Raw genomic sequence first — 21,197 nt, 5'->3', positions numbered from 1 at the left:
GGGGACTCAATCGATTGAAATTTAAACTTATGGTGCGCTTTTCACAAGTCTACAGCGATCCAAGAGTAACTAAGCCCCTCCCTTTCATTAATTTTCTAACCCCCCCTGCCCTCTAAAGAAATTAGTTGATAAAATTAAAAAGCTGTTTTGATCAAAATAATCGCAAACTCCTATAAATATGGTTCCAGTGAGGAAAAATGAACAATGACAATGGGTAAATGACCATAAATAACATAAATTTGTAATGGTTTAAACAGTGTTCATAATAAAAAGGGAGAAATTGGAATTATCAGTGGGTATGGATGAGGATGATGAACTAAATCATAAGACACTATGTGTACCCAGGCTGAAAAAGAGCTCTAAGATGAAACTTTTAACGAAAGTTGTAGGTTTGTCCAAAGGTGGTAAAAGGTATTAAGTTGAAGCTGACAGGGAATATTGGGAGAGGATATTTAACTTCTTTTTTTTATTTCCAGTTTGTCGAAGAGGCCTATTTTCCCTTAAACACCATCCATATGTTTAGGGCAAAGTTACCAATATGGATTAAACAAGTCACAAATAAAGAAAGTTGAGTTATGCCTCCGATATACACTTTTACTCTTATAAAGTTTCCATTCACATATAATTTTTGGAACAATCTCTAGGAGGATTCTTATGAGTATGATTCCAGAAAACTTGCATTTGATTCAAAAACTTGGTTCAGAAATCGTCCTAAACATCGATTTCAAATTCAGCAGTAATTATGCAATAAGTATATGTAAAACAATCAACACTCAGACCACCTTTTCAACCAAAGAATTTAGATTAAAATCTAACAAAGTAATTCTTAAGCCAAAAAAAAAAGAAAAACACCCTGAAACCTTCTAAAGGCTATTGCGTTATTTACTCTTTACTAAATGTAGTTAAAACCCTTTTATATAATGTTTTGTTTAGTTCGGTAATTTGGGATTCAGAGATGAAACCCAGCTATGAAAACACATTACACGGCCAACACAATGACCACAAGTAGTCAAGGAGAGTCGTATATCCAATATAATAAAATACTGAAATATAAAATATTTTGCTAAATTGGATTTTGACTTACTGAGATTTCAGGAATTAATATCATTGTAGGTGAAATTCACAGTTTATATTTGTTAGTTTTTATGGTTATATTGACTATTGTATTTCATTTCAATTTCCATCGATGCTATGAGAAATAAAGATAGGAAATGCTATTTCTAATAAGTCGCAAATTATACAATAGTCTTTACAATGTTTGGCCTAAGAGGAGAAGGAGATTGGTAGTAACTTAACCCCTACTTTTAGTTATTTGTGTTCGTTTCAAATTTGACTCAAATATTGATTTCAATACGATCCGATCTGTAAGTCAAATTATTGCAACTTTTCAATCCTGTTGTTTGCATCATATATTCTAGCAATTTTGCAAGGATTAAAAAAAAAAAATCTCGAATGACTGGTTGTAGCTCCCTTTAAAACACAGGCAGAACACAAAGCGAAAAAAAAAGACACAACCGAACATAATGTAGGCTGCTTTATGGCATAACTTGGTTTTAAAAAAGCCCAATATTTTGACAGTTCCTTTTTTAACGACAAATTTAAGAGGTCTCAGAAATTATTTAGGGCTAAAATTCAGTTTTAGCCAGCAATTGGAGATCCAGAATGGCTTGTCCCTTACAATGAAATTTACAGTTTTACAGTTTAACTATATACAATTAGGTCTTTTATTGCACCCCCATGGAAGGAAGGAAAGTGCACCTTCCAATAAAAGTAATAAAGCAAAACATAGTCAGACATGGCAGTGACATTTTTTTTATTACATTCATACGAAACAAGACAAACCTTTCAAACAGGGATAATGAAGGTTTGAAACATAGCAAAAAGACAATCGTTTAGCGAAACTGAAGTCACTTAATTGCAGTCTCAAAATCTTCTAATCAGGACTGCCACAAGTTTTCCCAACATCTTTTAATGCTGATACATACGTTTATTTGTCCTTTTTTTAATCAAAGTTTCACATATTCATTTTGCTCCCAAAGAGAATCATCAAAAATGTATTTATTCGCTCTGCATAATAAAAATTGTCAAAACTGCATGCTAAGGGAGTCATTTAAAATTTCAGCAATAAAAGTAAAAACTGCAATGTCTATTCCACAAAATTAAACTAAAAAAAAGTTTTTTAACTGCAGGTAAGGAGCGACATTAAAACTTAAAACGAACAGAAATTCTTCCGTATATAAAAGGGGTTGTCCCCTCCTCAACGCCCCACTCTTTAGGCTAAAGTTTTACTATTTCTCACAACTCAACTTTTTAAAACAATAAATTTTAATGTTGCACCTTACTAGCAGTTCAAAAAGAATTTTTTTTTATTTAATTTCTGAACGTTTTTGAATTAATGCATGTTTTGATTTTGGCTCACCGCACATGAATAATTAAAACAAAATTTGAAAATTATTTTTTTTGGTAAAATAGCTTTCTCATAGTTTTATCGGACAATTTTAATAAAAAAAAAAGGGGTGGAGAAGGAGGCCTAGTCACCCAATTTTTGGTTACTTAAAAAGACAACTAGAACTTTTTATTCTTTTACGAACGTTTTTATTAGTAATAAGTATACGTGATTACGTAACGAACTTCTATATTTTTATTAGGTATATGAGGGTTCGCCCCCTCGTCAATACCTCGCTCTTTACACTTAAGCTTGAATTTTGTCCTAATTCTTTAAGAATGACCCCTGAATCAAAAAGGTCGTAGATTAAATAGTTGAAACTACTACAAATACTTTAGCGTAAAGAGCGAGGTATCATGGTGAGGAGACGAGCCCCCTAATATACGAAATATTTTATTTTCGTTTTAAATGCTAGAAAATCATGCGCCCATTACATGAAAATTCTCTTCCCTCATGATAAATTCGTCCATGAAAAGATCCTCCCATGTAACTCCCTCCCCCAGCCCGCCCTCTTCATTGCAAAAAAGTCCCCCTGAAACCGTCAGTACACTTTCCAATAACCATTACTATATATAAACAATGGTCAAAGTTCGTAACTTGCAGTCCCTCCCCAGGGACTGTGGGGGATTAATTTGTCCCTAAAGACATAATTATTAGGTTTTTCGACTATGTTGAAAACAATGGCTATCTCAAAATTTTGATCCGGCATTTTGGGAAAAATAGCGTGGGAGGGGGCCTTGGTACCCTCCAAATTTTTTGGTCACTTTAAAAGGGCACCAGAACTTTTAACTTCCGTTAGAATGAGCCCTCTTGTGACATTCTAGGACCACTGGGCAGATACGAGCACCCCTGGAAAAAACAAAAACAAAAAAACAGGAATCCGTGATCTTTCTTCTGGCAAAAAAATACAAAATTCCACATGTTTGTAGATAGGAGCTTGAAACTTATTGAAGGATAACCCTTCTACATTTGCCACTAATTTCATATTGTCTTACTTTTCCTTTGGCTGTCCATTTTATACACAGGGGGAATTTCACTCGAGGGGATATTTCTTAAGGGAACTAGCCTAATACCATATCCACCATGGTCAAAAACCATCTACTGGATATTTTATATCCTGTGTACGGAAAAACGAGGAAGGCGTATGTGGGTATTCTTAAATAGTCCACTGACTACTAGGACTAGCAGCTACTGCAACACTGTAGATATGTTTCATAGCTCAGCTCAATGCTCTTGATAATCTCCATATGTTTTTTTTGTAAATTTGCCTTTATAGCGATATTGTAAAGTGCCGCATGACAGTTTTTTGATACCATTTCTAGATTTGAACGGCCTGAAAGCGGCCATCCGTGGTCGAAAACCCTTCACGGGAGGTTAGCAGCTCCCCATTCAAGCCCATTAAAAACACATCCTGAAGAAAAAATGCCGTAGTTATGTTTATCTAACAGCAACTTAATCTTGAAAAGATCTTGAAACATTGATTCCTTCTTTTTTCTTCATCCACAATAGACCTTCCGTCACAATTTTATCAAGATATTTTTTATGCTTAAATAATAATTGTTTCAATCTTTGCAATTATTGTAAAAAAAAAGTGTCGGAGAGGAATCAAACACAGACACAGAACCATAGATGACAAAATGTAGAAAGTTTACATCACTATATTGTGGAAGTAATTAACTATTATCCTGGATTCAAGCAATATTTAATATTTTTTTAATAGCCATAGTGTTCAGCATAATTGAAAAACCTAATAATTATGTCTTTAGGGACGAATTAATCCCCCACAGTCCCTGGGAAGGGGCTGCAAGTTACAAACTTTGACCATTGTTTATATATCGCAATGGTTATTGGTAAGTGTACAGACGGTTTCAGGGGGATTTTTTTGCATTGAAGGGGGGCGGGTCGGGGGAGGGAGTTACGTGGGAGGATCTTTCCATGGAGGAATTTATCACGAGGGAAGAGAATTTCCATGAAGGGGGCGCAGGATTTTCTAGCATTTAAAACGAAAATAAAATATTATGTATATTAGGGGGCTCGTCTCCTCCACAATACCTCACTCTTTACGCTAAAGTATTTGTAGTAGTTTCAACTATTTAATCTACGACCTTTTTGATTCAGGGGTCATTCTTAAAGAATTAGGACAAAATTCCAGCTTAAGTGTAAAGAGCGAGGTATTGACGAGGGGGCGAACCCTCATATGCCTAATAAAAATATAAAAATATACAAGTTCGTTACGTAAGTTAATTCGTAATTTACGTATACTTATTACTAATAAAAATGTTCGTAAAAGAATAAAAAGTTCTAGTTGCCTTTTTAAGTAACCAAAAATTGGGTGGCAACTAGGCCTCGTCCCCCACACCTTTTTTTTATCAAAATTGTCCGATAAAACTATGAGAAAGCTATTTTACCAAAAAAAATAAATTAATTTTCAAATTTTGTTTTAATTATTCATGTGCGGTGAGCCAAAATCAAAACATGCATTAATTCAAAAACGTTCAGAAATTAAATAAAAATTCTTTTTGAACTGCTAGTAAGGTGCAACATTAAAACTTATTGTTTTAAACAGTAGAGTTGTGAGAAATAGTAAAACTTTAGCCTAAAGAGCGGGGCGTTGAGGAGGGGACAGACTGCAATTAAGAGACTTCAGTTTCGCTAAACAATTGTCTTTCTACTATGTTTCAAACCTTCATTATCCCTGTTTGAAAGGTTTGTCTTGTTTCGTATGAATATAATAAAAAAAAGTTACTGCCATGTTTGACTATGTTTTGCTTTATTAAATCAAACAGTTCGTGGTAACGAACTGTAGTAAGGAGCGACCCGGCTCAATAGTAACCAAAACTCTAAAAAATTGAATTTTGATATCAATAGCTACACCAAAAGAATCGCATTTTAATGCTGATTTTAAATATATAAGTTTCATCAAGTTTAGTCTTACCCATCAAAAGTTACGAGCCTGAAAAAATTTGCCTTATTTAAGAAAATAGGGGGAAACACCCCCTAAAAGTCATAGAATCTTAACGAAAATCACACCATCAGATTCAGCGTATCAGAGAACCCTAATGTAAAAGTTTCAAGCTCCTATCTACAAAAATGTGGAATTTTGTATTTTTTGCCAGAAGACAAATCACGGATGCGTGTTTATTTGTTTGTTTGTTTTTTTTTTTCTTTTTCCCAGGGGTCATCGTATCGACCAAGTGGTCCTAGAATGTCGCAAGAGGGCTCATTCTAACGGAAATGAAAAGTTCTAGTGCCCTTTTTAAGTGACCAAAAAAATTGGAGGGCATTTAGGCCCCCTCCCACGCTCATTTTTTCCCAAAGTCAACGGATCAAAATTTTGAGATAGCCATTTTGTTCAGCATAGTCGAAAACCATAATAACTATGTATTTGGAGATGATTTACTCCCCCACAATCCCTGGGGGAGGGGCTGCAAGTTATAAAACTTTGACCAGTGTTTACATATAGTAATGGTTATTGGGAAGTGTACAGACGTTTTCAGGGGGATTTTATTTTGTTTTTGGGGTGGGGATGAGGGGAGGGGGCTATGTTGAAGGATCTTTCCTTGGAGGAATCTGTCATGAGGGAAGAAAAATTCAAAAAGGGCGCATGATTTTCTAGCATTACTATAAGAAAACAATGAAAAATAAACATGAAAACGTTTTTTCAAATGAAAGGAAGGAGTAGCATTGAAACTTAAAACGAACAGAGATTATAACGCAGATGAGGGGCTCTAAAAATACTTTAGCATAAAGAGCGAGGTATTTAGGAGGAGATAAATACCTCGCTCTTTATGCTAAAGTATTTTTAGTAATTTCAACTATTTATTCTACGGCCTTTCTGATTCAGGGGTCATTCTTAAAGAATTGGGACAAAACTTAAGATTTAGTGTAAAGAGCGAGGTATTAACGAGGATACAAACCCCCTTGTATACATAATAAAAATATAAGATTATGAAATTTTGTTACGTAAGTTGCTAATTTATAAGCTACGTATATTTCTTACTAATAAAAACGTTCGTTAAAAATTAAAAGTTCTAGTTGCCTTTTTAAGCAACCGAAAAATTGGAGGGCAACTAGGCCTCCTTCTCCACCCCTTATTTCTCAAAATCGTCTGATCAAAACTAAGAGAAAGCCATTTAGCCAAAAAAAGAATTAATATACAAATTTCATTTTAATAATTTATGTTCGGAGAGCCAAAACCAAACATGCATTAATTCAAAAACATTAAATAAAAAATTCAGAAATTAAATAAAAAAACTAATTTTTTTAGCTGATAGTAAGGAGCGACATTAAAACTTAAAACGAACAGAAATTACTCCGTATATAAAATAGGTTGTCCCCTCCGCAATCCTTTGCTCTTTACGCTAAAGTTTGACTCTTTGCCACAATTCTACTTTTTAAAACAAAATAAAAGCTTTAGCGTAAAGAGCGAGGGATTGCGGAGGGGACAACCTCTTTTATATATGGAGTAATTTCTGTTCGTTTTAAGTTTTAATGTCGCTCCTTACTTTCAGCTAAAAAAATTAGTTTTTTTATTTAATTTGTTGGAAGGTGCATAGTTCTCTTTCGGGAGTCAAATAGTTATAAGAGGGCAACTGGCCTGTCCCCCTGATTCCTCTTTTCTCCAAATGCATCTGATGAAAATTGTGAGGTAGCTATTTTGTTCAAAATATCCCATCAAACATATAACAATACCTCCACAGTCCCCCCCCAAGGGGGAAGGTTTGTAAGTTATGCCCTGGGGCATATAAAGTTCATATGGAACGACTGGCCAGAGAAACTTCGAATTGGGCTCATTTGATTAGAAATCAGAAGCTTTAGTGCCTTTTATAAGTCAAAACTGATTGGAGGGCAACCAGCCCCCCCCCAAGCCCGTCCCAGACCAACACAATGCTATTACTGTTCCTACTACCACCAATACTACTAGGATGCCTGTACTATTAAGGCTTTGCATAAAAAGTTGAAAATTTGACAGAGTATTGAGGGGCAGTTTGAACTAAATCAAAACACACTAAGTGCATACAGATCGTTAAAAGGGCATATCTGAAAAATGGATTTGGATAGTAAGTTGAAACTTCCAGAGGATGTCCAAAGGACAGACCATAAGGTAACATGTGCATGCTACTACTAATAGTACAACCAAAACTACTACTACTACTAAACTACCCCAACTAGAACTTTAACTACCATAATAATGAACTCTTACCATATAAAGCTGAAACCTCCAGGACATCTTGAGAGGGATGTTCTACTGACCAAAAGGCAACATGTTTATACTGCTACTAATACAACACTACTACTGCTCCTACTAGCATGATACAAGTGCCCTTAATACTAAGGGTATAAAGGTGGAAATTTTAGAGAATATGAAGGGCATGTCTGCAATATCTTGCTATAATGATGATAGAAGGTAATAAGCTTACCTAAGCTATGGATGTCAGGTGATTGATTTTTCTTCTAACGATAATTTCGACAGGACACAGGTCCACAGGCACAGGTCCTGTCGAAATTATCGTTAGAAGAAAAATCAATCACCTGACATCCATAGCTTAGGTAAGCTTATTACCTTCTATCATCATTATGTATGAAAGTCAGGTTGGCCTCAGAGAATATAATATCTTGCTAGATATATGAACTAGGAAGCCATCCCCCTTGAAGCCCATTATAGCAGAAATGAACGCTTTAGTGAAAGCAATATATATATAGGCATCACTTTAGAACCCATTTAATTTGATTTGCAAGTGAAAAAATGTTTATATTAGAAAAAGAGCACAAAATCCATTGAGTAGTGTTTTCACTTTGTCCCTGCATCAATAATAGAATCTAGTTTACGTTCAGCTAGCCTGCCTCTTCTTTAATTAGCAAACTTGTGGACTTAATCTAAACATTTTATTTATCTTTTATTATTTGTAGGTTACTGTCTATTGACTAGGAATACTGTTTTGGTCTAGCCAATGTAGGGTAAATTACCTCTTTTTGGGAAAAACCACTTTTCTTTGGCATTCCAGAAAAATAGCAATGGGTTTTTGGACCACTCCTTTTTACTACAGCATGATGCAATGTGAGGGCAGGGACAAGAACCCCACCTTCATGGTTAAATTTTTACCAATAATTTTTCAACATAAACCTAGATATATTGTCTCTGTTTTGACAAGCAATTGAAAAAAAATATATACTTAATATTTGTGATTTACAGAATAAATATAAAGCAATAAAAGTTACATTTTTAGAATCAGAAGAAAGTCAGCTTTCTGTTAATATACAAATAAAACTGAAACACTAAAAGGACATATACAGCAAAAAAGTATAATTGGTATTTCCAAAAACAGGTCCTTGTACATAAGTAAATAAACTAATAATTTTAAGTGTTTGATCTTAAATAATTTTGGTAAAATTCTAGTTAATTGACTTCTTGCTATCTTGGAAAGGGTTTAGGTTAGGAAAATGAAACTTTCAGGGATGGGTCTACAGGCTAAAGTATGTCCCAGGAAGGTATTTTAAAGTACCTACCTCCACTCCTTCTCACTCTAGAGGGCCCTGACCTTTGATGACCTTTAAAAGTATATGTGTTATAAAAGTGAAACCTTGCAAAATAGATCTTCTACTTGAATGAAGTACAATAAAATTGTTTTTAGCTTCATAATTTTGCTCAATCAGATTTTATAAGGTTTTAAAGGTATGTAAATACATTTCCTAAATTTTGAAGAAAAAAAAACATAGATATGGCTCAGAATTCTACTCAAATAACAGGAATTGCATTTTCAGAACTAAAGGCAGAGAAAAAGAAACTAGTAACTGAAAATTAAGGGCCCTCTAGAGGGGGAAGGAGTGGAGGTGGGTACTTTAAAATACCTTCCCGGGACATAATTTAGCCGGTAGACCCATCCCCGAAAGCTTCATTTTCCTAACCTAAACCCTTTCTGAGATAGCAAGAAGTCAATTAACTAGAATTGTATGATAATTTTAATAATAAATTTAATATAGCTTGGATTTTTAATTTTACAATTCTTCTCAACTTTTCTTTGGTAACAAGATGTGAGGGTTTTAGTTTAACATAATTTTGCTCAATTGGATACCGGTTTTTTTACCTTAGTCTATAATATTTGGATTGAAGTTTCTTCTTTGTAAATACACTAGACCCATAACAATTTTGGGTAAAATTGGTGCAACAGTATTACTGGCTTTCATATAAAGTGAATATACCACTCAATGCCATTTTCATGCTCTTTACAAATATAATAATTGCTTCTACCACAAATTCAGATTTAAGCACTTGGCCTCTTAAGAATGACCTATATATGGGGTCATTACAAATCTGTAATAGTTTAAAAACAAATTTGGGCTATATATTTGCACATCAGGGGGGTGGGAGTAAAGGGTAGCATATATCAAATATGTAAATTAACCATTGTTGTATTTTTTTGTGTTTGTGCAGTTGCACTGGTGATTTCTGATTAAAATTTGATGTGCACAAACACATAATGAAAAAAAAAAATACAGCAATGGTTAGTTTACGTATTTAATATATGCTATGCTTTACCCCCACCCCCCTGATGCACAAATATATAGCCCAAATTTGTTTCTAAACTATTACAGATTTTTTATAGGCTACCCCATATTTAGGTCATTTTTAAGAGGTCAAAAAGTGCTTAAATCCAAATTTGCAGTAGAAGCAATTATTATATTTGTAAACAGCATTAAAAAAGGCATCAAGTGGTATTTTCACTTTATATGAAACCCAGTTATACTGTTTGCACCAATTTTACCCAATTTTTTTTGTTTGTTTTTTTTTGGTGTGTGTGTGTGTTAGTCCTTGAAAATACAAGTCCTGTTATCTAAGAAAAATTTTAAGCTATCCTAAGTTGAAAAGTTTTTTTTTTCAAAATTTAAGAAACAGACTTGTAGATGATTGAAATCTTATAAATTATTGAGCAAATACACGAGGCTCATATACATTGATTTGGTTTAAAATTCAACTCAAACAACATGAATTGCATTTTCAGAACTAAAACCAGAGAATAAGAAACTGATAACAGAAAATTAAAATATTGTCTTGTCAAAATTTCAATAGGCATAAGCTTGTTCAGTAGATGCAAATTTCTATGCCTTAGAAGTCAGAGGAGGGTTAACAAGGAAGCTTGCCAATATCTTCCTAGAGTACATTTTTGGCCCTGGATTCACTACTGGAAGTTTCATTTTCCTAGCCTAGCCCCTTTCCAAGATATAAAAAGTAGCAAAACCAGAATTTTACCTTTCATCATTTTTGGATATGTTAGTCAAGGCCCAAAAATAAGGGAAGACCACATATTAGTCAATCTTGACAAGACCTTGCATGGTTATATCTTACACCCTGAGTTCATTTGTCAAAGTTTCATTTACCTATCTTCATTAGCCTACATGATACCAAAAAGCCCATCAATTGGAACTCTACCAAATAGCCCAACTGAAGCTAGGCTAATGAGCCATACCAAGCATTTAGGCCTAGGCTACCTTCCAAATTGGCTAGAAAATTAAAATTGTAACATACCTCCTACACAATCACACATGCATAATTCCATTATCAAACCAAGTATATCCAAAGATAAATAAACATAGAAAAAACATATGTTCAAACTATCACACCCCTTCCTCTCACAACAATATTCAACTCCAAACTAAACGGTTGTACCGCCGCTAGGAAGAAACGGGAAGGTAATATGTCTGTGACGTAACCACAAATAGCCTAAGCGTAAATTGTTGTTCAACTGTTGAGAGAGCGAATATTCTTCCTTTTCCTTTTTACCTAAAAAACATATTTTAAAAGAATAATATAATTCTGAGGACATTGTATTCAAAAGAAGGGGGGTTGGTTCAAGTCTAAAAGAGTTCGTAAAAAGAATAATTCTTGCTGGGCAATAAATTAGCGGAAAATGAGATTTCGATGAAGATTCTCCTTCTACCTTATCCAAACATACCTGTTCTCTCGATAGAGTCAACTCGTAAAAAAGCAAAAGTATTTTTTTTTTACATTAAAAACATTGTTTTAGGTTTATTTTGATGGGGTTCTAAGGTAAAAAATAGTCGATATGGCAAAAAAGGGTCTTATATATAAATGATGACAGTTTGACAATAATTGCGCTTTTTCGTCATTCATTTGAGGCCAAAACAGTTCATCCCCGGACAGGGTAGAGAAAGGTCATAAGGCAGAATTAACAGTAAATTAGTATTTTTCAGTAAAATACCTAAAAAAAAAATACCCCAATAGGCTTTTTCTTAAATCAAAGGATCATTTACCAATCCCCATGGGTGCCCATAATCTGAATCTTAGGGAGGGGGCTTATCCAGTCTAATCAGTACTTCTAATACTGTATAATAGAAAGATCAAAACCAGATCATTCAGCCAGGGGCTGGCACCCCTTCCTCTCCTCCCCCTTACGGGAGCCCATGCTTCACTTGTATGCTTGGATTCAAGTCCATGCATACTTTTTTTTGCAAAGAGTTATGATTGGTGTTGTATGGTGGTAAAAACTTCCCTTATCCAGAGAAAGATTTGTGACCTAGTTTGTTTGTTTGAAGAAATCCTGAGACAAAAACACGCGAATTGTGCCTCACAAGAAAACAAAGTGTATTTAGCGGTGCGATTTGAAAATTTGACGCATAACGACAGAAAATCTGCCGAGCTGAAATGGTTGTTTGAAGAAACATGCTGCAGGCGTGATATTTTACAATTACTATATATAATTTACTATATTTTACTATTTCATTACATTTACTATATTATATCATTATGTTTATATTTATTATTGTTGTTAAATTTTTTCTATTATTATTATGATATTATTATATTTATTTATATTATTATTAAATTGTTTGGTAAATGACGACTTATACTTATTGACAACACGACTGCCTGTCCATGGACTATTCTTTATGGTTGATTGTGTATGGCTATGCTGTTTGACCTATGTGATTGTATGGATGAGTAGGGTTAAGGCCTCATTCAAGTGCTGGTCTATATTAATCACTAATTTAGGAAAACAGTCTTCCTTTTCTCCTTCTGTCTTCCTTTTTTTTTCTTTTTTTTTAATGTGTTTGTGCTGTTGCATTGGTGATTTCTCTTTTCATAATAATTATTTTATTATTATATCTATTCACATTATTATTAAATACTTATTATATTTACTATTTTATTATTACTATTACTATTTTTACTATTTTATTACATTTATATATAATATTATTATATCTACATTTATTATACTTACTATTTTATTACTATTAAATTTACTATTTTACTATATATTTTACTAAATTTTACTATTATTATTAATCCAACAACTACTTTTATTGCAAATACTTGTAAGACTAACAGCATTAAGATGAAAACTTAAAGAAGTATATGAATATGTAAGTTAACAAAAGGACATATCGGAAATCCAATACCGAATCGGCAATGTAGTAGCAATGACAAATTATATTAATTTGAAACTTCCAGTACTTGATAAGAACATTGTTCAACTGACCAAAAGGCAATATTGCAACTGCTGCTACTAGCAGTAGTGCTATTACTATTAATACTACTAAGTAAATACTACTAAAATACATTTTACATAGCTTATTCATTTGTAATATTTATGTATTTTTTTGTTTTTTTTGTTGTTGTCTTGGGGTCACGCAAGGGAGTGTATTGTTTATGTTTTTTTTTTTTTTTTGTTTTCTTGTTGATTTCGGTATATGGTCTCATTCTCCATATTTTCTTATTCTCCATATTGTCTCTTTATTTTCTTTGAATTTAGCACAGCCTCGCAAGCTTCGCTTATGTTGTGCTATTGATTAAGAAATGTTTATTTCTAATAAAATTGTTCTACTACTACTACAAGCACTATTAGTGCTAATATTACTGCTGTGACTACTATTACAACTATTCCTAAAACTATGAAGGTGAATTTTTGTGGATTTTTAAGAGGGAATAGAAGAGTTTTAAAGCGGGAACTGAGTCACAACAAGCCGTCTGTATGCAGGCTGTAAAGCGCATATCAGCAATATATTAGGAACAGTTTTGTTTGTGAAGTTGAAACTTACGGGTCTTGTTGCTGGAGATGTTGAACTCATCGAAAGAGAATTTAACAAATCAAACGACTATATCGATTAAAACCGAACTTAAATTAATTTGAACATTTTTTCAACAAAATAAGTTTTTCAAAGAAAAGTAAAAAAAATCAATTAAATCAAAAATAGAAAGAAATGAAATAAAAAAATCTACCAAGAATACAACTACCACAAATCACCATTAAAAAACCAAAAAGAACAGAAATTACAATAAATAACCAAGTCAAACTCAAAAAGAGCAGAAATTAATATGACTAGAGCTCACAACCCCTATGACTTCTAAGACCGGAATGTAATTTGCAGTTCACTGAAAAATGTGCATTAAAGTCCATTGTCAGTATCCCCTCACAACCCCTATGACTTCTCAAGACCAGAATACAATTTGCAGTTCACTGAAAAAATATGCATAGAAGTCCATTGGCAGTATAATGATATAATGATCAGTATAATGATGTGATATTTATTCCTTAAAGTCTTAATCATTTTTAATATTTTAAATTATTCCTCTATATTTAACTATTTTAAATTTTAATACTTCACAATTCACTAGTTGCTGCGATTGAAATAGTAGTTGGAGTAGATAAGTAGCAGTGATAGTAGAAGTATTAATAACAGTAGTAGTAGTAGTAGTGTTAGCACTGGCATGTACATGTTAGCTTTTTGTTAAATTTTTTTCCCCTTCAGTGTATATAAATTAATACAGTACGATCAAACTCAGTAATTTTCGGCTACTACATTATAGGCACGTACAAACTGCTCCTCCCATTTAATCTGCCATCACCGGCAGATTACCAGGCAGTGCAGGCAGATTACCAGATCACCGGCAGTGAATATTACCCTGGAACACGTATTTTAGCAAAAACTTTCTCAAAATGCCTTTGAAACCAACTCGAGGCTTTGAAACTAACTTTTGATTTCTAAAAACATCTAATAATAACATTACTAATTTTATAATTATTGAAATAAATCAATTTAAAATTAGATTCTTTAAAAGTTAGTGTTACCAAGGTGAAGCCAAGTTCTGCGTTCAAGAGAAATCTGACTTGTCTACCTGTGAAAAAATCTAATGTCGCTTATGTTTCTACTAGTTTAAATGTTCTCCGGAGCACTTGCATCTCGGTCCGGCTTTGTTTAATGGTTGAGATACATTGAGATTGTACTTCAAAATTATATACAATGTTCTCCTTTAAGCATCGTCTGTTCTCCTATAAGCATTCTCTTAAAGTTCCAACTTAATACCCATATCCATTCTTTAGATACGCTCTTTCGACAACCAGAATCCACAAAGTGTGTTTTTATTTAGTTCAAATTCCTCCATAGTATTCTGTCGAATTTTCACCTTCATAACCATAGCCTTAATTACACTAGTATCGTTGCAGTTGGGGTAGTAGTAGGAACAATAGTAGCAGCAATATTATTGTATTGGCAGTGGTAGCAACATATCTTTCAGAAGATCCAGTATCAACAATGCCAATACCTTAACTTAATATCTTCGCCCTTTCTTTGTATTTTATTTATGTGCCTTTTTGACAACCAAAATTCACAAAGTGTGCTTTCATTTCTTTCAACATCCTTCTGAACATTTCCTTAAAGTTTCACCTTAACAGTCTGCCACTTTTTGGATAGCCAGGATCAAAATTACCCCCTTTTAACCATACAAAAATAAACAATATGTAAACAATGGGCACAGCCCTTGTCCCGGTGGTTGTGGGGTTGTGTCAACCTCGGAGTAATAGTTATTTAACCTTTGGACTAGTTGGAACAAAATATCTATCTCAAAATTTTGCTCAGATGTTCTTCGGAGGAAAAGGCGTGGGAGAGGGCCTTCCGATGAGGGAAATTTACGGAAAAAGTCCCAAATTTTTTAAATGAGACCAACCACAATTCTTATTTCTTTGCTTGTACCAACGAGAACCTTTTAAAACAATGGGCGAAAAACGCTCTTTGAGCTATTAATTATAACTTTATTATTCATCAAAAGAACTATAATTAAAAATGGAACTTTTAAAAATTTTATTACGATGTATGAACAGTTAAACTTCCTTGCACCGTGTGGGAAACTGAATTTCTCAAACTGAGAAGCACAGTTGTTTCCACTACGCTAGCACATGGTAATATAAGATTTTATTTTAAAATATGATGGTAATTGGAAGATAATTTATCATCAGTAATCACTTCATGTTATCCTTTTGGCCCAAAGCTTCACTTCATAGTCGCCCATAATCTGAATTTGGGGAGGGGGGTGGCTGAATTTGGGGGGAAATTTACGGAAAAAGTCCCAAATTTTTTAAATGAGACCAACCACAATTCTTATTTCTTTGCTTGTACTAACGAGAATCTTTTAAAACAATGGGCGAAAAAACGCTCTTTGAGCTATTAATTATAACTTTATTATTCATCAAAAGAACTATAATTAAAAATGGAACTTTTAAAAATTTTATTACGCAAAATTTCCGGTGCAACTTCCTTGCACCGTGTGGGAAACTGAATTTCTCAAACTGAGAAGCACAGTTGTTTCCACTACGCTAGCACAAGGTAATATAATATTTTATTTTAAAATATAATGGTAATTGGAAGATAATTTATCATAAGTAATCACTCCATGTTATCCTTTTGGCCCAAGGCTTCACTTTATGGTCGCCCATAATCTGAATTTGGGGGGGGGGGGTGTGGCTTACCTGGTCTAATCAGCACTGTAAGGGGTAAAGGGTAAAGCTTTGTATAAATAAGGGTGGAGCAGAAGCGTGCAAAGCTACATTTGCCTCTTTGCAGTTTTTGCTGCGATGACTAATTATTATTAATAGTATTTCATAAATAAATTATTTAAGCAAAGGGGATGGGGAAAATTTAGAAAAGAAATTAGTTTATTTTAAATAAATCTAAATAATTTAGTAACAAATTCGTAAATTTATTTAATGATTAATTATTTCCAAGAGAAAATATAAACAGAAGCATTCTAATCACGATTCAATGCACTTTTCCAACATATTAATTATTAACTACCCAAATAAGCCCCCCAACCCCCCAAAAAAAAGAAGAAGAAAAATTAACCGCAACAAAAAACAGGAGATGATAATAGGTCATATACAGAAGCATTCTGCACCTAGTTGTAATTATTAAAAAAATTGAGCTATTTTTAGAGTGTTATTGCCCCATCCCCGAATAATAATCCAAGACATTGTCCCGGGCCTAAGCATAAGGAGTTTTCGATTGGTAATAAAATGGTATGCAAATTTTTCAGCAAGCAAATTAATCAACCTTCCGACGAAGTTACCGTAGTCTTTGAAAAACATATAAATTTAAGGGGACATAAAACTTTCCTTTAAACTTCACTAGGGGCAAGAGTCCCACCATCCCACCCTCTGCTACTTCTTAGTATATCTCCTCTATATAATAGATAAAACAGATATTTCGGGGTTTCATTCTTTAATAATCTTAACTGCGGAACTTTTATTCAAATTTTTTTCCAAAATCTTGCCATTTGTTCTTCCATCAAAAGGAGACAAGAGATCTTAACAAACTTGATAGAAAGTAAAATAATTTCATCGTTGTATCTTTGGAGCGTCCAGGAACAATCCAACTTCTGTGGGCAAAGGGATGGCGTCCCTGAAGCCTCAATAGAACATAGTTCATACGATGGTAAACACTAAGCATTACGAGTCCTAGACCGCGGGACCCACCACGGGAAATCCCGCCAGAAAATTATCCCTGAAACTTTCACCACAATTGCGAAACTGAGTAGCCAAAGTGAAATTGAGATAAATCAAAAGAATGCGAAAGTGAGTATAACTGTGCAGTTATGAAGAAAAGGCGGTAGTTCATTATGTAGGCTGAGGTAAGCCAGGTTAGGGGGGGCGGGGAGGAATTAATCTCTCACTTACTTTCATTTAAGCTAAACCTTAAAAAGGGTGCCCCCTTCTTATTACAGACAAACATTTCTGGGATTTATTTTAAAGCATTTAACTAAACTAATTTGCTCAACATTTCATAGAATCATATAAAATGATTTGTAAATGTGCATCAGATATTATGTCAGAGAGATAGATCATTTTGTAGGTAGGGAAGAGGGTGGATGCCTTTAAGTGTGAATTTTAATGCTCGAGTGTCCTAGTTTTGTTAAGTCTTCGGATAAATATAGAATGAGTTCAGGGGAGGGGTAGAAACTGACCATCTTATCTCTCTTGATTCCCATGAATATTTCTTGCCTACGTCTTTATTTTTAGTGCTGAATGAGCGGTAATAGTGCTCTTCCTATTCTGACAATCTTCTCTATGTATCATAAAACATTAGTCATAGGTCTGCTAGCAGAGAGACAGAAAAGGCGAGACGGGGCAGCATGAACCTAACAAGGAAATCTTCAGAGGAGCATTGTTTCCAGCAATTTTGAATGATACCTTATGTTGGGTGTTGCCTCTGAATTATTTGTCTATATTATTTTTTCTATTGTTTGGTAAATGACGACTTATACTTATTGACGACATGACTGCCTGTCCACGGATTATTCTTTATGGTTGATTGTGTGTGGCTATGCTGTTTGACCTATGTTTGTATGGATGAGTAGGGTTAAGGCCTCATTCATGTGCTGGTCTATATTAATCACTAATTTAGGAAAACAGTCTTCCTTTTCTCCTTCTGTCTTTTTTTTTTTGTGTTTGTGCTGTTGCATTGGTGATTTCTCTTCTCATGATATATATATATATATATATATATATATATATATATATATATATATATATATATATATATATATATATATATATATATATATATATATATATATCATTAAAATTCTATTAAAAAAAACTAAATTCATCGGAATTTTCAACCAAATATTAATATTTTTTTTCTACAAAGGTCCATTGAATTGGAGTAAAAACTTATTGAATGCACTGGATAGTTACAGCACAACAGTTGAGGTGTTAAGGAGGGGGCAACCTCCTTCATAAACAGAATAATTATGTGCGGTTTAAGTTTCAATGTTGCTGCTTGCTTTCAATTGAATATTTCGTTTTATTTATCCTATAGGAATTATTTTATATCTCAGTTCATTTATTCTTGTTTGTGTCTTTTGTAGGGCTGGTGGTTGAATGATCATAGCATGATAACATAAATTTTAAAGAGATTAACTTGCTTTCTGATTTGACCTATGTGAAATTTGCTTGGTTTCCGCTTGGAGTCTGACTCCATGTCATTGAAATTGAAAAGAAATGGTTAGTCTAGCCTCATTAGGAATAAAGAGTTTTGGAAATTTTGAACTTGCTTGTTCCATGTTAATTAAAAAACCAAGAAAAAAAAACATTATATAATATTATACGCCACATATTCTGCTTTTGTTTTGGAATGCATCCCAGAACTCCTTCTTTTCTTCATTATTTTTATTTGTCATGCTTTGTCTTTTGCTGATAAGGTTTGCATTTGGGGGAATTTTCAACGGAGGGTATTTTCCTGGGAGAATTTTTCAGGGTGGAAATTTCCAATGGATACGCCTAGCACCGTATTACAAAACCCACACCAGGCAGGAGTAGCTGACTCCATAAGTTTTTTTTTTTCAGGATTAAAAGCAAAGTTAACCAACCATGTGTGTAAAATGCGTGCATCAGAGGCATAAATTTGTCATACTCTAAGGGGAGGGGAGAAGTTGGAGTCGATCTTTCTAAGCCATGTGAAAATGAGCCGTAGTGCCATAAAGGCAAAGGTATGCTAAGGAAAACTGATCTGTTTCTTTGGATACTTGAGTAATGCAGGGCTATCTTACATTTTGACAACATTTATGAAAACACTAGATTTCAGTCGGGGAGGATAGCGTCCACCTTGCCACGACACCTGAGTAGATTCCCCCAGTCACCCCTCTCTTAAACAGGCCCTGATGACCTGTTTAGGCTAATAATCATGTGCAGCAGTATTGTGTTATATTTTTGCTTCAAACTGATGATTTCCATGAACCTTCAAAAGCTTCACAAACACAATGAAGCAGAAAAGTAGCTCGTATTCATGTACAATTTATCAATGTATTATTTACTAATATGAAATCTAATATTAAAATTAAATAAAAAACAAGTTTTTTTAAATGAAAGTAAAGAGCAACATTAAAACTTAAAACGAACAGAAATTACTCCGTATATGAAAGAGCCTTTTCCACTTCAACATCTCGCTCTTTACGCTAAAGTTTGACTCTTTCTCCTAGCTCTATTTTTAAAACAGCAAGAAACTTTAGCGTAAAGAGCGGGACATTGAGGAGGAAAAGCCCCTTTCATATACGAAGTAATTCACATTATCCGCTTTTCAGCCGCTGATCACTTATTTTGGGCATATTGTTACAATGAACTGTCTGAACTAGACTCACTTAAATGAGAAGGAGGACGGCATTTTCCTCTTTAACATTTTTTTTTTTCATTTCAGTGTAGATTCACATAAAAAAGGTGCATCACTCCAAATATTTATAAGGATCTGGGGGGGGGGGGTACCTGAAGCATCAGAAATGAACTATAACATCATCATTCCCACTGTCTTCAATTCGAGCTCCTTGAACAAATCTTTTTTTTTTACGACGATTTCTCCCATGGACACCAACAAGGGTGTCAACACCTGGGGATAATAAGAATGCATTAAAAATGTATATAAATATAAAAAGAGCAGTATTCAATCTCCTTCTATATTTACCTCGAGGCTCCTAGACAGTTAGATGATTTGGACGTAAAATATACTTTCTGAAGCTTCAGGAATATTCCCCCCCCCATTTGCACAAATATTCAACATTCCTCCTACATAATAGCTAACGCATAATCCTAAATCATTTATTTATTCATCAAACTTCAAATGAATGAATTGAGTTAAATCAACCTTTAAACAAATGCCCATTTATTCGTGATCATTCACAGTAATTTCTAGAGGGATGTTAAATGGTCCTCTTGCTTCGAATCCCCCTTTCAATGCAAGGGCATGTTTCACGTATTTGAATGTCATAATTCGGAAATTAGAAAAAAAATTTCAGGAAAACCTTCGTTAGATCTTCCGATTCAAAAAAATCTAGCGGGACAGAATTTTGTATAATTCTGCTAAGTTAATAAATTCATATAGACAATGGCAAATGCAACGGATTTATAGTCAATATTTTAGGGCAGATACTAGCACAGCTTCAGAGAAAATTTTGTAGGGTCTAGGCCATCACTAAGTCTAAGATTTTTTTTTTTTTGGGGGGGGATCATTAATTTTTTCATTTAAATGATTTGGGTACATAACTTCGTAAGAGTCTGCATTTCAGAATATTTATTTCGCAAAGACTTTAGGAATGAATGAACCACCACGCACGGTAACTGCCTCTGAAACTAGTAACCACAATATATAACTTTAATTTTAAATTGATTTGCTATCTAGACTTCCCAACAGAAATTTTTTCTCCGACTTGTGTGTAAAATTGTTGCTTGATGCTAGAAAATGATAAAAAAAAACACGACTTAGCTGTGGTATAATTTTTATGCTTCTGAAAAGGGTTACTAGAAGTTTTAACGTTCAAATGCGCCTTCTTCCGATTTTATAACCAAATTAGTTCCATACAATGAAAGTTGCAAAAAAAAAAAAAAAAAACACAAAGGAACAGAAAAAAAACCAACACGTATCTGTAGCCATTCTTCTTGGAAAGGTGCAATATTTTCCTATTTTTATAGAT

General features: G+C 33.7%; 1 protein-coding gene across 1 annotated transcript in view; it reads right to left on the bottom strand.

The window, feature by feature from the left end:
* Positions 1-21,197, bottom strand: part of LOC136041354 (lysine-specific demethylase 6A-like) — a gene marked incomplete in the record, with an annotated part of 159,744 nt that overhangs the window by 90,595 nt on the left and 47,952 nt on the right.

This window comes from Artemia franciscana, unplaced genomic scaffold (assembly GCF_032884065.1).
Source record: "Artemia franciscana unplaced genomic scaffold, ASM3288406v1 PGA_scaffold_168, whole genome shotgun sequence".
Lineage (NCBI taxonomy): Eukaryota > Metazoa > Arthropoda > Branchiopoda > Anostraca > Artemiidae > Artemia > Artemia franciscana.
Note: the sequence above shows the minus strand (reverse complement) of the source record. Positions and strands in the feature narration are given on the sequence as shown.